The sequence below is a fragment of the Epinephelus fuscoguttatus genome, linkage group LG1 (genome assembly GCF_011397635.1).
Source record: "Epinephelus fuscoguttatus linkage group LG1, E.fuscoguttatus.final_Chr_v1".
In the NCBI taxonomy this organism is placed as follows: Eukaryota; Metazoa; Chordata; class Actinopteri; order Perciformes; family Serranidae; genus Epinephelus; species Epinephelus fuscoguttatus.
In genome coordinates, this window is record NC_064752.1 from 49,044,757 (window position 1) to 49,058,159 (window position 13,403).

The 13,403-nt window shown below is 38.9% G+C and overlaps 1 protein-coding gene across 3 annotated transcripts in view; it reads left to right on the forward strand.

The window, feature by feature from the left end:
• Positions 1 to 13,403, forward strand: part of epha8 (eph receptor A8) — a 391,056-nt gene that overhangs the window by 532 nt on the left and 377,121 nt on the right. The gene's annotated exons all lie outside the window — the stretch shown is intronic.

Below are 13,403 nucleotides of genomic sequence, written 5' to 3' on the forward strand. Positions count from 1 at the left end.
ACACACACACACACACACACACACACACACACACACACACACACTTAGAAGGTATGTTTGTGTGTCATAACCTGGGGCATAACAGCAAAGTTTTCTCTGCACAACAACTCAAGGAATTCTCAGAGATGTGTGTGTGTGTGTGTGTGAACTCATTTTGACATTGCTCATATTTGCCTGGATTGCGTGTCAGCTGCAGTAACAGCGCATGTGTCTGCTGCGAGTGACGTGAAAGTGTGTGCAAGAGTGTGTGTCTTCGCCTTTTCCATCCTATACATGATCTGAGGTGAACATCTTATTTGTGTTTTTTCTTTTGAGGTTTTAAATGATGTGTTGTGTGAGTGTCTGTGTGTGTAAAACTCACTTTGCTCCCTGAAGCCCTGACTGGGTTTGTTTACTTCCACTGTCCTATCCATATCTTTCCACCACGAGACAGAAAACTGTTGTTGTTACTTGTTCAACTAATGCCACACACACACACACACACACACACCACAAACTCTCCCAGCACCTTTGTGTGTGTGTGTGTGTGTGTGTGTGTCTGTGTGTGTCTGTGTGTGACAGGGTCCTTGACATAGGTCTGGTCTCAGGAGGTTGAGTGACAGCAGCGACTTAACTGTTAGGGCCTTCTTCACCCTGACAGAAACATCCAGCCTACCATTGCAGGGAAAAAAGCAGCAGAAGAGGAAGAAGAGAAAAATTGTAGGGGGGAAAAGAGTGGGATCAGTGTTTCAGTTCAGGTGGGATCACCCCAGCAGTGGAGAGGTGAGGGCAGCACTTATCCTGTATTAAGTTGTGTAAAGTCGGGACAGCAGAGTTGGGCCACCTCAGGTCAGACAGAGCAGGAAGCGAGGACCGCCATGCAGACTGACAGCTTGTCGGTCCAGTCAAGATGTTCTTGTGTTTGTTGTCTCAGCAATCACCACATGTACAACCAGCCATTAACATTCTGTGTTACTTGCATATTGGATTTAATTTCCTTTTCTTTACAGCTGCTCCTGTTTGGACCATAGTTTTACTGAATGCCTTCCATGTAAGATGTCCCCATATTTCCCTTACTTGTTTCTTTGATATTCAAATTCATTCAGCCTCTCCTGTGTTGATTGAGTTCTTTGTGATTAACGATTCAGTGTGATAAGATTAATAAACTTTTTGCCCTGTCGCTGTCTGTCAGCTTACTGAGTTAAAGAATCTAGTTTAAGGACTTTTATCCTCATTGAAAACACGTCGGTTTCCAGGTCTGTCAGAAGAGCTGCTTATGGAAAAAGTCCCATTTTCATTAGATCTGTTTTAATGTCCGTGATTTGTCTGCAGGTGTGAATGTGTTCCCATGGACCTAATCTGCAGGAAGGACAGCTGCGTTATTGAACAGTTGGTCACTCTGAGCACAAACCGCTACTAAAAACTAATTCACCACAACAGATTGTTTCCTATGCAAAGTCTTTTCAATCAGTATCTTATTATTTATTAGAATTAATACTGATTCTGTCCATATATAATGTGTGTAGAGTAAGTCTTATAAATATATTTAATGCAGATTGTGAGGCACATTTTGAAACCTAAATGTTCCATTATGTGATAAAAATAAACTGAATGGTTGTATTTTCCTCCAGTATTTATTTTTCAAACCAATGTTTCGTTTTTTGTGTAATCTTTACCTTAAATTCATAGTTGACAGTATCGATATAGACAGGAGAGGGATATGATATGCAAAAAAAGTTCACCGAGTGGAATCAAACAGGGGGCATTGTGGCGATATATTTAGCCCGATAGTTTAATTTTGAGCCCAAACAATTTCCTAAAATGACTCAGGACTGGAACTCACCTTCAAAACACAATTAGGAATATCATGTGGCAAAAAAACAAAACAAAACAAAAACAAAAAACTTTTTTTTTTCTTTTTTTTTTATCCTATTGTTATCCTACTAATAATAACCAGTAATTGAACCTTACAAAATACATTCATAATTTATTTTGTGCATTCCTTTAAATTATCTGATTAGTTTGAGGGCTTGAAATATTCTATAGGCTCCAAATAAAATGTTGCAAAGTTGTAAGCAAAGATTTAAAATGTTCAGTTTTTTTGGGCTTCCCCAAAACCAAACTCTTATTTGTTCTGTAATGAGACTGTGCAGCTTAAAAAACTCAGCTAACATACTTGGTCCTATTTAGTTATTTAACATTTTAATCAATGCAAATTAGTTAAAAAGTCACCAGAGAGATGTGAATATAATGTTCCCCAAAATTAGATTTTGCTTTAATCACGCACACTAATTCATCGAAATACACACAAGAAAAACATATCAATTTTTCCAGATCCTGCAAGAGTAACCACTGCTTTTCATTCTATTGGAAGTGAGGGACAAATCAGTTATCGAGCCCAAACCAGTAGTTGATGTCTAAATGATAACTGAATGCATTTAAAAAATGATTCCCAAAATGTATTTTCACCTCTTTGCTTTGGTTTGGCTGCATTGCAACTGGAGGACAATTACACAACCATGCAGAGCTTCATTTGACAACACACACACACAGCGTCATACATACATAACGGTCGAGCACTCAGAGAACACAGACACTGTGACGGATTTTTGTACATATATTTGATAGACAAGCAGGAGCAATGGCCAGCCATTTTGTTTCTGTTCATTGTTCATGTTAGCAGTCATATCAGTTTTGTGTAGACACTGACTACACACTCCACCACCACTCCTTACTGACACTGTGAGGATTTGAATTGTATATCTGAGTATTTGATCTTGTCCGCATCTTAACACAAGTGTCCTTCAAACCCCGCCATTTATCTGTGTGCAGACTGCTGCGCGCGTAAGTGTGTGCATGTACATATATGTGTGTATGTATGGTAAGGGGAAACAATGAGACAAAGGGAAAGCTAGTTTTAATATTTTAACATCTCATAATATGTTTTATTTCAAAAGAACACGTGAAAATATGACTCCACTGTGTGCCCCAGAGACACAGTAATTATTATAGAATCACATTTTTGTTTATTTCTATCCAGAGAAAGAAAAAGGAGAAGCGGCTGCGATCAGTATGACCAGCAGGGATGTAGTAGAGGAAGGTAAAGCCTCGTCAGCTCAGTTTACCCACATATTTCATTTGCAGGGATGGAGTTTAGCACCTATAAGCTGATGGAAAACTTTACTTTCTTTTCATCGCAAACATCATGGTAAATGTTGTATCAGAGGTAAACTGTAGAGTATTTCACTGCAAAACTTATTTTTTTAAAACGTACAAAAAAACAACAACCAAAAAAACAACTTTCAGAACGCGCTTTAAGGTGCACACTGTCACTCTGAAATTCATGTATTTCCAAAACTCTTCATGAGCTAATAGTAACAGGTCCATTTTCACCTGTTTTACATTGCAATTTTCAGATAATCCAATGGGTGTTTAAATGGTTTATTTAGTCCTATAATATTAATAATCATAATAATAATAATAATCCTCAATCCTTAATTCTTCAATAAATCTCTAAATTAAAATAAATACATAAAAATAAAAAAGATACATGGTTTTTATTGGACAGCGACAAAATTGTGAAAATCCAATGACGATAAAACTACAAACCCCTGGCTGCCTTTTGCCTTTTACACATTGTCCATCTTTCTTTTTCCCCAGTTTTTCTGATCCTCTGCTGTTAAATATGGGTGACATAACGTATGTGTGAATTGTGTAGCCACTTAATTCAAAAATATTTTTTTATATAGGTAGTAATAATGTGTTCAAAATTAAATGAATAAATATGGAGAATATAAAAAAAATTTAACCATGAAATTGTAAAATAAACCCATACATTTTTAAAACTCCTGCTGCTTTATGATGAAATTTTATGAAATTTTACTGCAAGTCTTTTTTATTTAATCTCATTCCAGCTTTCATTTCAGAATGTTTATTTTTCCCTTCAAAGTCTGTTTTGTTTTCGAGTGCCCTTTTTCCAGTTGACCATTTTATTTCTTAATACCACTTTTCATCATAACATACGACAAAGTTCACACAGAGGGCAGAGCAGGTTTTGTGATTGGCTCTTTGCTAATTCAGTACAAAGCAATTGCTATGGTGAAATGGAATCCATTTTACGGTAATGAGCCTAGACATAGACATATTGTATGTGTTGTATGTGTTTGGCACAATTTGCTCTATGCATTGAAAAGTTATTATATAATGTGTTTATATATATATATATATATATATATATATATATATATATATTTTTTTTTTTTTTTTTTTTTTTTTTTTTTAACTTTTTGAACACTTTGTGTCTCCACAGGTTGGGGTGTTTTCCTGCAGTACATGGCAAAGTTGAGAGTCTCACTTGTTTCAGACACTTTTTTTCTTGCTGACAAGAGAAACAACAAACATGACACTTATGTCCTAAAACCAGAATTTTAAGAAGTCTAAGGAAGATATAAACTCCAAACATCACCACTGCAGTCAAAGTCCCTCAAAACAGATGGTGCTTTAAGAATGTTTTCAAGGAAACAATTCTGAGGGGAAACACAGAATCAGTGTTATTTTTAGGGATGAAAATGGCCTCATTAAATTCATTGGCACAATAACTGGTTATGAGTATTTAAATTAGCCTTCAGATAAATCAGTGTAGGCCAACCACACACAGGGAGCAAGAAAGGAAGCTCAACCTGACTGTATCTTGTTGCACCCACGTTTGTAGTGCGTACTGAATCATTTGTGTGGATGGAGGTGATGTTTCCCTGAGCAGCCCCTCCTGTCTGCGGGCACTGTCCCTGATTCAACTCCTGCACACTGTTTCACACTGTCACATTCCCAGCGAGGACAGAGAGCGTTCCTTCAGGTTGTTGTTAGTACTGAGGAACATGAAAAGACCCATGCAGAGCGCAGGCCTCGTTGCTAATGAGCAAACTGTAGGTGGATGATTATTCCCATATACCTCTGCTGCAGGAGGACCAAGGGGGGAGAGAGACACAGAAGCAGGGAATGAAGAAAACTGAAGCAACAAAGATTTCCCCTTTTTTTCATTATTCTAAGATTTAAACATGTAATTTAAAAGCAACAAAATTGCAGGAGAAACAGGAAATGAAGAGGGAAAAGTTGAAAGGAGCCAGACTGCTGGGAGCTGCAGACAAATTTCTGTCCATGGAAAAAAAAAAAGAGAGACAGAGAGGCTTTTGATTTTGATCAGTGCTACCGCAGACGATGCTGTTTGTACTGATCTCTGCTCAGTTAGTAGAGCAACTGCTACACGTTTAGTAAAATCACAAGAGAGAAAATGCAGAACTTGTAATAATTAATAGCTTGGAGGGGAGACCTTTCTGCAACAGTGTGTAGTCCTTGATGTCTTGCTCAAGGACACTTAAGCAGGCTCGCTGACGAAAAAAGATGTTTCCCTTCACAGGTCTCATATTTTAGCTCCAAATGCCTTTTATTGACTCGTTGAGCTGCCTGTCTCCACCTCCTCACTGCACAGAGCAGCCAAACCATATCCTAATGTTTCATGCATCAAAAATAGATCATCAGCCTCATTAGTCAGTCTGTCAGGGTGTTTCTTTTGTTTGTGTAGTAGATGTGCTAGGCTCTAGCAAAAGTCTGTAAGGGCCCGTGTTCTGCGCACAGTGGTGTAGGGCTAGTTGATGAGGTGGGTGTAGATGGGAACGTTACCGAGGAGGTGGTAGTGGGTATACTTTATATATTCCAGTGACTTTTCGGCTAATAGATAGGTATATCATAAACGGCCAAAGACATAGGAGGGTGAACCCAGTATACCTGCATATAAGGGGTGGGAATCACCAGAGACACCACGTTACGTTATTGCAAATTTAAATGTTTTGTGTTATTTCGACAACCAAAATATTCTCGCTTTGACCTCGTCACATATCGACATTTGGTCATGGACTTTACATGGACATACAAGCTACTTTGGTTGCATTGGTTGTTGACATTCTAGGACGCTGTGTCAATTTCTGCCTGTTGCCTACATTGTCAGTTTTCAAAATACACTTCCGTTTTCACAGGAAATGTACAGTTTTCATACAGTCTCTTTCAAAATAAACACACTACGTCAGTACAAGCCGCATATCATGTCAACGTGAAAGGACGTCTTTTTTCATTGGTGACTGACACCGTAAATCATACATCCATGCTCAAAACAGAGGAATTCTTTACAGTGTGTCTAACGTTACTTCAAAAACAAATTAACATACCACATCACAGCACATACACATCCAGTCCACAGAGCGAACTTGACACAAAGTAACATTATTGTTAATTCAAGTTAGCCTGTCTCCAGGCTGCCAACACCTGGAGCTCCCTGCTTATCCACCGACAAAAGTTTTCCGAATGAATGGGTGCTGCGGGCAGCACAGAGGGAAGACAAACACTGTTCATCTGCACAAACTTTCCATACTATGGTGACACAAAGTTGTTTGAAAATCTTGTTGCCCTTTTAACATAGTAAAATAATATGGTGGCTGGTTAAGCTTTCACAAACTGACTGCAGCATTTTATTTTCTGTACAAAATTCATGTATTTACAGTACTCCCCTCACAGCTATACATACAATACCTGCAAAATCAAATATCAGGTAGTGTATGTAGCAACTGTAGCTTAATTTGATGTTACAATTTAAACATTAAAAATGTTTTTCTAAAAAGGTAACCAATTGGTTGTTAATGTAAGAGACCTATCAAATTTTCTTTTTAAATATATTTCCTGTTGCTTGTTAATAAAGCACAATTATTTCTGATTTCTGGTCACTCCATAAATTGAATAATTCATTGGTAGAATTCAATTGATAGCTGCAGCATGAGTGGCACTGTAAATCTCAATCAATCGATTGATGGTTCTATTTTATTCATATATTTTCTGAATGGCTCTCATATTTAAGATCACACCGCTCAGAATAGAGGAACCAACATCACTCATATACACATATCACATCCAATCAAATGACAAATGAACAAATTTTTTCTCAAGAAAATAATAATGGATACATTTAAAATATCATAATACGTTCATTGATTTCCATGAGTTTCCCTCTAGAAGGTTTTAGTATTTTTTCAGCAATTGAAGTAGATCATCTAACTTTTTAACTTGACCACAACGGTCATGTTTTATGTTACAACAATAAATCTGTCTTAAATTGACCCTAACCCTTAGTAATTTATTTTGGTTCATGTTTTGTTTTCCTTTAGTATTGGTTATTGTAAAATTGGTTATAAATTTAAACTCTGAGAGGCATTAAAATCTAACATGCTATAGGAACTCTGTAATCAATAATGACAATAATTGTAATTAGATTCAGACCTTGCTCGTTGCACAGAGCAAGCACTGTGTATTTTGTCCCTCCGGGAGCAACAACACTCACATTTTGTTTCTACCCAGGATGCTCAGAGCAGAGGAGACCCTATCTGCAAGCTTCTCTGGATGACACAGGGAACTGCACATTCATTGAAAATTGACTGTTTATCTAGGATTCTGTGGCAAGAAATCCCACATTGCCAAAAAAAAACAAACAAAAAAAACAACTGGTGGTATTTCCCAGTTCTGTTTTCCCCTTGTCTCCACCACAGGACAAAAAGTCATGTTTTATGTTACAATAAACATTTGGGCAAAATTTTTACTAACCTTAAACAATTGCTGTCACTTCAGTTCAGTTTATCTTCCTTCAATTTTTATGTAAAATTGGTCTAGAATTTTATTACAAGTGGCATTAAAAAGTCTTAAAGCTGTAGAAAGACTGATTGCGATATATTGCAATTTATTACCGTATTTCAGCTGAAAATTATTTCCCCAAAGGAAACTTAGTGACCATCTGTTTTCATCTAGTAAGAAAAAGTTTTAAGTCTATTCATTTCACCGCAGTTGTTTTTATTGCAGCAGTCTAGTGGACTGAAAAAGCAACAGATTTTATTATTCTAGTAGGCTACCACAAGTTTAATTTGTATTTGCAATAATAATCATTTATAATAAAAAAAATCGAAACTTTGTGTCCATGCATCGATACAATATTGCCAAACAAAATATTGCAATACTATGCTGTATTTTTTTTTTTGACCCATCCCTACTACATATACTCTCAACTTTACCACTGCTAAGAGTTCTGTATTATTTACTCATGATTTCACCTTGACTCTATAAAATCATTGCTAAAATGTAAGCTTAATTATTAATGCTTTGCTTGTAAATTTCTGCAGTTTACTTCTTTGTATGACTTTAAGAGCAATAAAAGCAAAATCATGCCTCACCAGTCATGGCAGTAATTGTTGAAATTGTGTTTTTTCCCTGAACTCATAAGCCATTCTCACAATCAGCTCAACAGTAACCATTTCCATTGTCGTCCTGAGGGGTGAAGCCTGTATGTGCAGTGTTGTGGGAGCACATTAAAGAAGCAAAGAGGGCGTGAACCTTTCCCTTCATCTGTCTGCTGTTTATCTTAACACAGGTTGCTGTCGGCCGACCGGCTGCTCCCCCATATCTCCCCAAGGCACAGGTCTTTATTGAGACATCAGCCTTGTTAGCCAGCTGTCGACAGGAATATAGGAGCTACCAGATCAATACAGCTGGGTCTGCCAGTCCTCCTGATCTGTGGCCAGAAGCAGGCAAGGCCTGAAAAAGCATGGGCCTCTCTTGAGCCCTTTCCACCCATTAGCAGGACCTGATGCTGGGCTGGCCAGGATTCTGTAGCCCCTGGGCCAGCTCTGCCAAGCTCTGTGATTGCAGCTGCATTGTGGGTAATTTTTGTTTCTCTGCTCTGCTCGTATGTGGGGTAGAAGATCCTTCACTGAGATGGCTGTGGATAAAGCAGGAGTGAGAGACAGGGAGAAAAGGTTGGGCAATGGCTGACAGCTCTGTAATGGGCTGCTGTTGTGGTTGTGTTAGCACATCCCTCCTAGACAGAGATCTCTATGATGTTCCCTTCATGGGGACTGATGAATGACGGAGATCTGGCTTTGCAGCAACAGCCTCCTCTCCTCTGTTACAGACAGACAGAGGAACACAGCGTGTGTTAGAAACAAAAGAGAGGCTGTGTGATAGAGGGATACACGGGCAAAAAGAGAGAGAAGGAATGAAAGAGAGGAACAAGGAGAGAGTGAGACAGTCACAGGAGAGAACAAAGTGAGATGAAGAGAGGGAAAGAGGGGGAGGCTGCTGTCTCAAATGCGACTCTTCAAGTTCCATCGGCGGGTGTCTTTATCAACACTAGCGGAGAGCGTCTAGCAGATAATTTGCCGCTCTCAATTCCCTTCAATCCATTAAAAGATTTAAATGTTCATTAAGTTTAATAGAAGCCCAGTGAAGGTCTAATATGCTCTGATAAACGCAGGCAAACCTGCCAACCTGTTCCAATAGCTGCAGCAACAAAGAACCATCCAACTAATAAGGTCAAACTCAGAGTTTGTACTCAGCTCACTTTGTGAAGAGCTTCTCCTCAGAGTCACAGCAGCTCAAACTGCAACAAGCTGAGAGTGCAGTGTGTGAATTCATCAACAAGTCCACCAAACTAAAAAGGTTATTTGTCATTGTTCTCCAGAAATACCCATCATAGTATCGTCTGATCTGACCTAATCCTTTCGGCAGGACGACACTGGGCCTCATTCACTGAGAACTTTCTTTGTAAAACCCACAGAGTCGTACACATGCTGCATTTTTTGCACCCTCAGATTCTTTGTCTTCAATGTAGACATGTGGCAGGCGCACTCAAACACCAGAGCGACACCATTGTGCGATGCATGTATTCCCAAGCGTATTTCTGGGCGCAACGGCTATGTGCACCGCATGTCATGTAATGAGCAACAACCAATCACAGCTGGCAGATATCTTTCCCTTCTTCCATAAATATCAGTCTATGATAAATACGGAGAAGTTGTTAATTTTAGTACAGGGCTTCCAGAGCCTTACATCTATCCCATGGACTATAGGCCTACACACAGTCAGCGCCTGGAAGATCAGCTCTGCACTCAGGATTTCAGGTAAATAGGCTATGATACAGTGCTTGTTAACGTTGCTCAGCAACCTCAGACACAACCTGCCACCTCACTTGTGAAAGCTGGCACAAGACACAAGACAAGAGGGGGTGCAGGAGGCTGGCATCAACAGACCTGAGAGTGTGGGAGGGAGTGTGCCGGTGGAAGAGCTCAGGCAGGTAGGAAGGGAGCCAGGTTGCAGAGGGCTTTACAGTATAGGATGCTTCATCAGTTGTGCAACCTTCATCAGATACAACATTTTACTGAAACAGTAAGAGCACCCAACTCATCATTTCTTTTGTGTTATTTTATATCCAGTACTGACGCTACTACATATGACAGCTCATTTGGCATTCACTTCCTGCAGAAGTACCTCCACTTCAGAACTATTTTTTTCACGTTCAGAGTCCAGTGATTTGCCCAGTTTGGGCATTCTTGGCTTAGTTCTCTGAACTTTACACTTTCTGTGTGTGCACACTGCCCTGCAGTCTCATGCCCTTTTATGAGGAATGGCAGGGTGTTTACCTATGCTAATTAGGATCAACTGACACATGCTTTCAGTTTCAAATGACAGTGAGATTCATCATTATAAGAATACAGCTGCCAACAGTTCTGCAGTTTAAGAACATGCCATGAATTTGACAGACTTCTGAAAGACTTTTCTTAGGACCTTTCTCAAGGGCACATTTAAGGGAAAAAAATAAATTTGTGAGTGAGGCCCATTGTTTGTCAGTGTCTTTCCATAACAATGATTCACATGGTTGTTATCTGATCAACCACCTTTATTGTTGAGGTCAAGTTTAGGCAATTAAAAGTACATGGTTAAGGTGAAAATAGTAGTCATGGTTACATAAAAAGCAGACAGGGGTCTGTGAACAGTGGTACTTTGGTGTCAGGGGTGGAGCTGAGGGGTTGTCAGAAGACCACACTGTCATAGACCAAATCTTGGTAGCCCCATAAGCCATCCCAAACCTTTTGGGTCACTATTTCCTAGTATGGAAACATTCCTTTCAGTTTTTAAGCAGGAAAACACATATTTTGCATGTGTGCAGTGTCAACATTGTGTATTTTAGTGTGTTCTGAAATTTAATTTTTAATTTTATATACTTTATAAATCCCTGGGGGGAAATTCAATTTCTTCTTCATTTGCTTCTCTGTTCAAGTTATTGGAATTTTTTTGTCTGTTTTTATCATGTTTTATACACAAGGAATTTGGTCACAATCACTTCTGCTCACAAGCCTGTTAGGAGCTTCTACTTAGAGATAACTTAAAAGCTAGACTATGTCATTTTCAGTAACATAGTAGGGCTGATCGAAAAAATTACAATCACGATCAGTAGTGGCTTGTGGTGAAATTGGGTGGGAGGGCTAAAGCATTATGCCCATGGCCTACACTGATCGTTAGTTCAGCTGCATTAACAGTAACATCATACCGAGATACAGTACCAGGTTACAGCAACAATGCACTACAACAAAACTAGAGAATTAGGCTAACTACAAAAATGTTTGCATTTTGAGGACACACTGCTGCACATGGACATAATGTAGATAATAGCTTTATGAATACAATACAGGAGATCAATAACCGATCATTGTCCTTGAGCCTTGCAGACATGCTGTTGTTTTCAGTTCATCCCATCAGTCAGATATTTGCCATAGGGTAGGTGAGAGTATGTCCCTAAGAGGTTAGGGCTTGGGGCCACCTTATTTGAAGAGAAGCTCACATCGACAGCCTGTCTGGGATGCAAACAGGTTAATCACCAAGTCATTTAAGTCCGATGATTTTTGGATGAGGTCCCGCACGATAGACAGCATTTAAAATAATCCACCTTGTTCAGCATGATGCTAACGCAATTCACAAGACTCAACGCTCACTCTTCCACTACAGTAACAGCAGGCAGGCCCTCACTGTACTTCCACGCACGGTCATTGGCCAAAAGTCAGTGGCCTGGGCTGAATTAATTTAGCCCAGCTGGACAGTAAATCAAGATGGCTTGTCACGACACCTGTCACTCATGATGTGACAACAATGATTGGAAGCTGATTCTAGGAGCATGGGCTGTAAAAAATCAGATAAATCCTGCAGGGTTTTTTTAGTGCTGTTGCTGCTATAGGTTCCACCAAAAACAATCAGTTTAAGGTTCAATAACTAATATTTTAGTATTTTCTTTAATTTAATAATTTGCTCGTCTTTATTGTAAAAGATAGGCAGGGCTTAGCCCTGCTAGCCCATTTAAACCATCTGTCTCTGATCACGATTATTTTGGTCAAAATTGAAATCACGATTATACAAACGATTATGCGGCGCACGTGATGACTTATATGGTTTACACGACGGCATGTCATTTCTTTTTTCTTTTTTTATTAATAATACATTGGAAGCCATAAAATGCACTCTTACTCAAGTCATGCTGCTGCAGCATCACTTTATTTTGGCCCATTCCACCTGCTCTCAGTCAGCCCATCATCAGATAAATTAAGAGAATATTTGTTGGGGGCTGGGAGGCTTGCGAAGTAGTCCTTTATATAAAGTATACTTTCTGTACAGTATTGTTACTGTAAACACTATTGATAAATTCACATAATAAATGAAACCTAAGCCAACAGCAATAATTTAAATAACAGTTACAGTACCAATACCTGCAAAATAAAGTTTAATGGGCTAACTTTGCACACTAACTTCAGGGCTAGCCCTCTTAATTTTAATCAGTAGGTGCCAAGCACAACATGGGAACTTCCAAAATTCTCATTCTTACTTGTAGAGCATTACGCGATCAGACTCCCTCTTATGTGGCTGAACTTCTTCACCCGTATTCTTCAGCTTGCTCTCTTTGTTGAAATACTTTAAATTTGTTATCTGTCCCTCACACTCGCCTTAAGACCCGTGGTGATCGAGATTTTGCAGCTGTAGGACCTAAATCTTGGAATACTGCCTGCTCCCTAATGGTCTGTTGACTCTGTGATTTCTTTTAAAAGCCAGCTAAAAGTGCATGTATTTAGACAGGCATTCGGTAACATGTATGCACCACATCTGTATTTTATTCACATTTTGTACATTGTTATGCATATTATGAATTATTATTTTTTCTTTTTTTACTTTTGCTAGCTGTGCACTTTTAACTACATGGTTCACATAGTCACTTTGTCTTTTTCCACAAGCACTCTTGGCTGCACCAAGTAAAGTCATGCCATAGCCATGCAATAATCTTCTCACCTCTGTCTGCAGGAGACCAGAGAGAAAGGTGTTTTCAAAAGTCTCAGTGTGTGCAGCTCTCAGTGCTTTTGTAGCTTCCAACTGAATCTCTGTGGTTTGGAGTTTAGTTTCTCTCCTGCATCCTGTTTTTACTTCAGATATCTGCTTTATTTTACTGTTTTCCTGTTCGCTATCCGCTGTATTAGAAGTTGTGTGAAGTTGCTGCTCAAAAACTCAACATTTCCTTATTT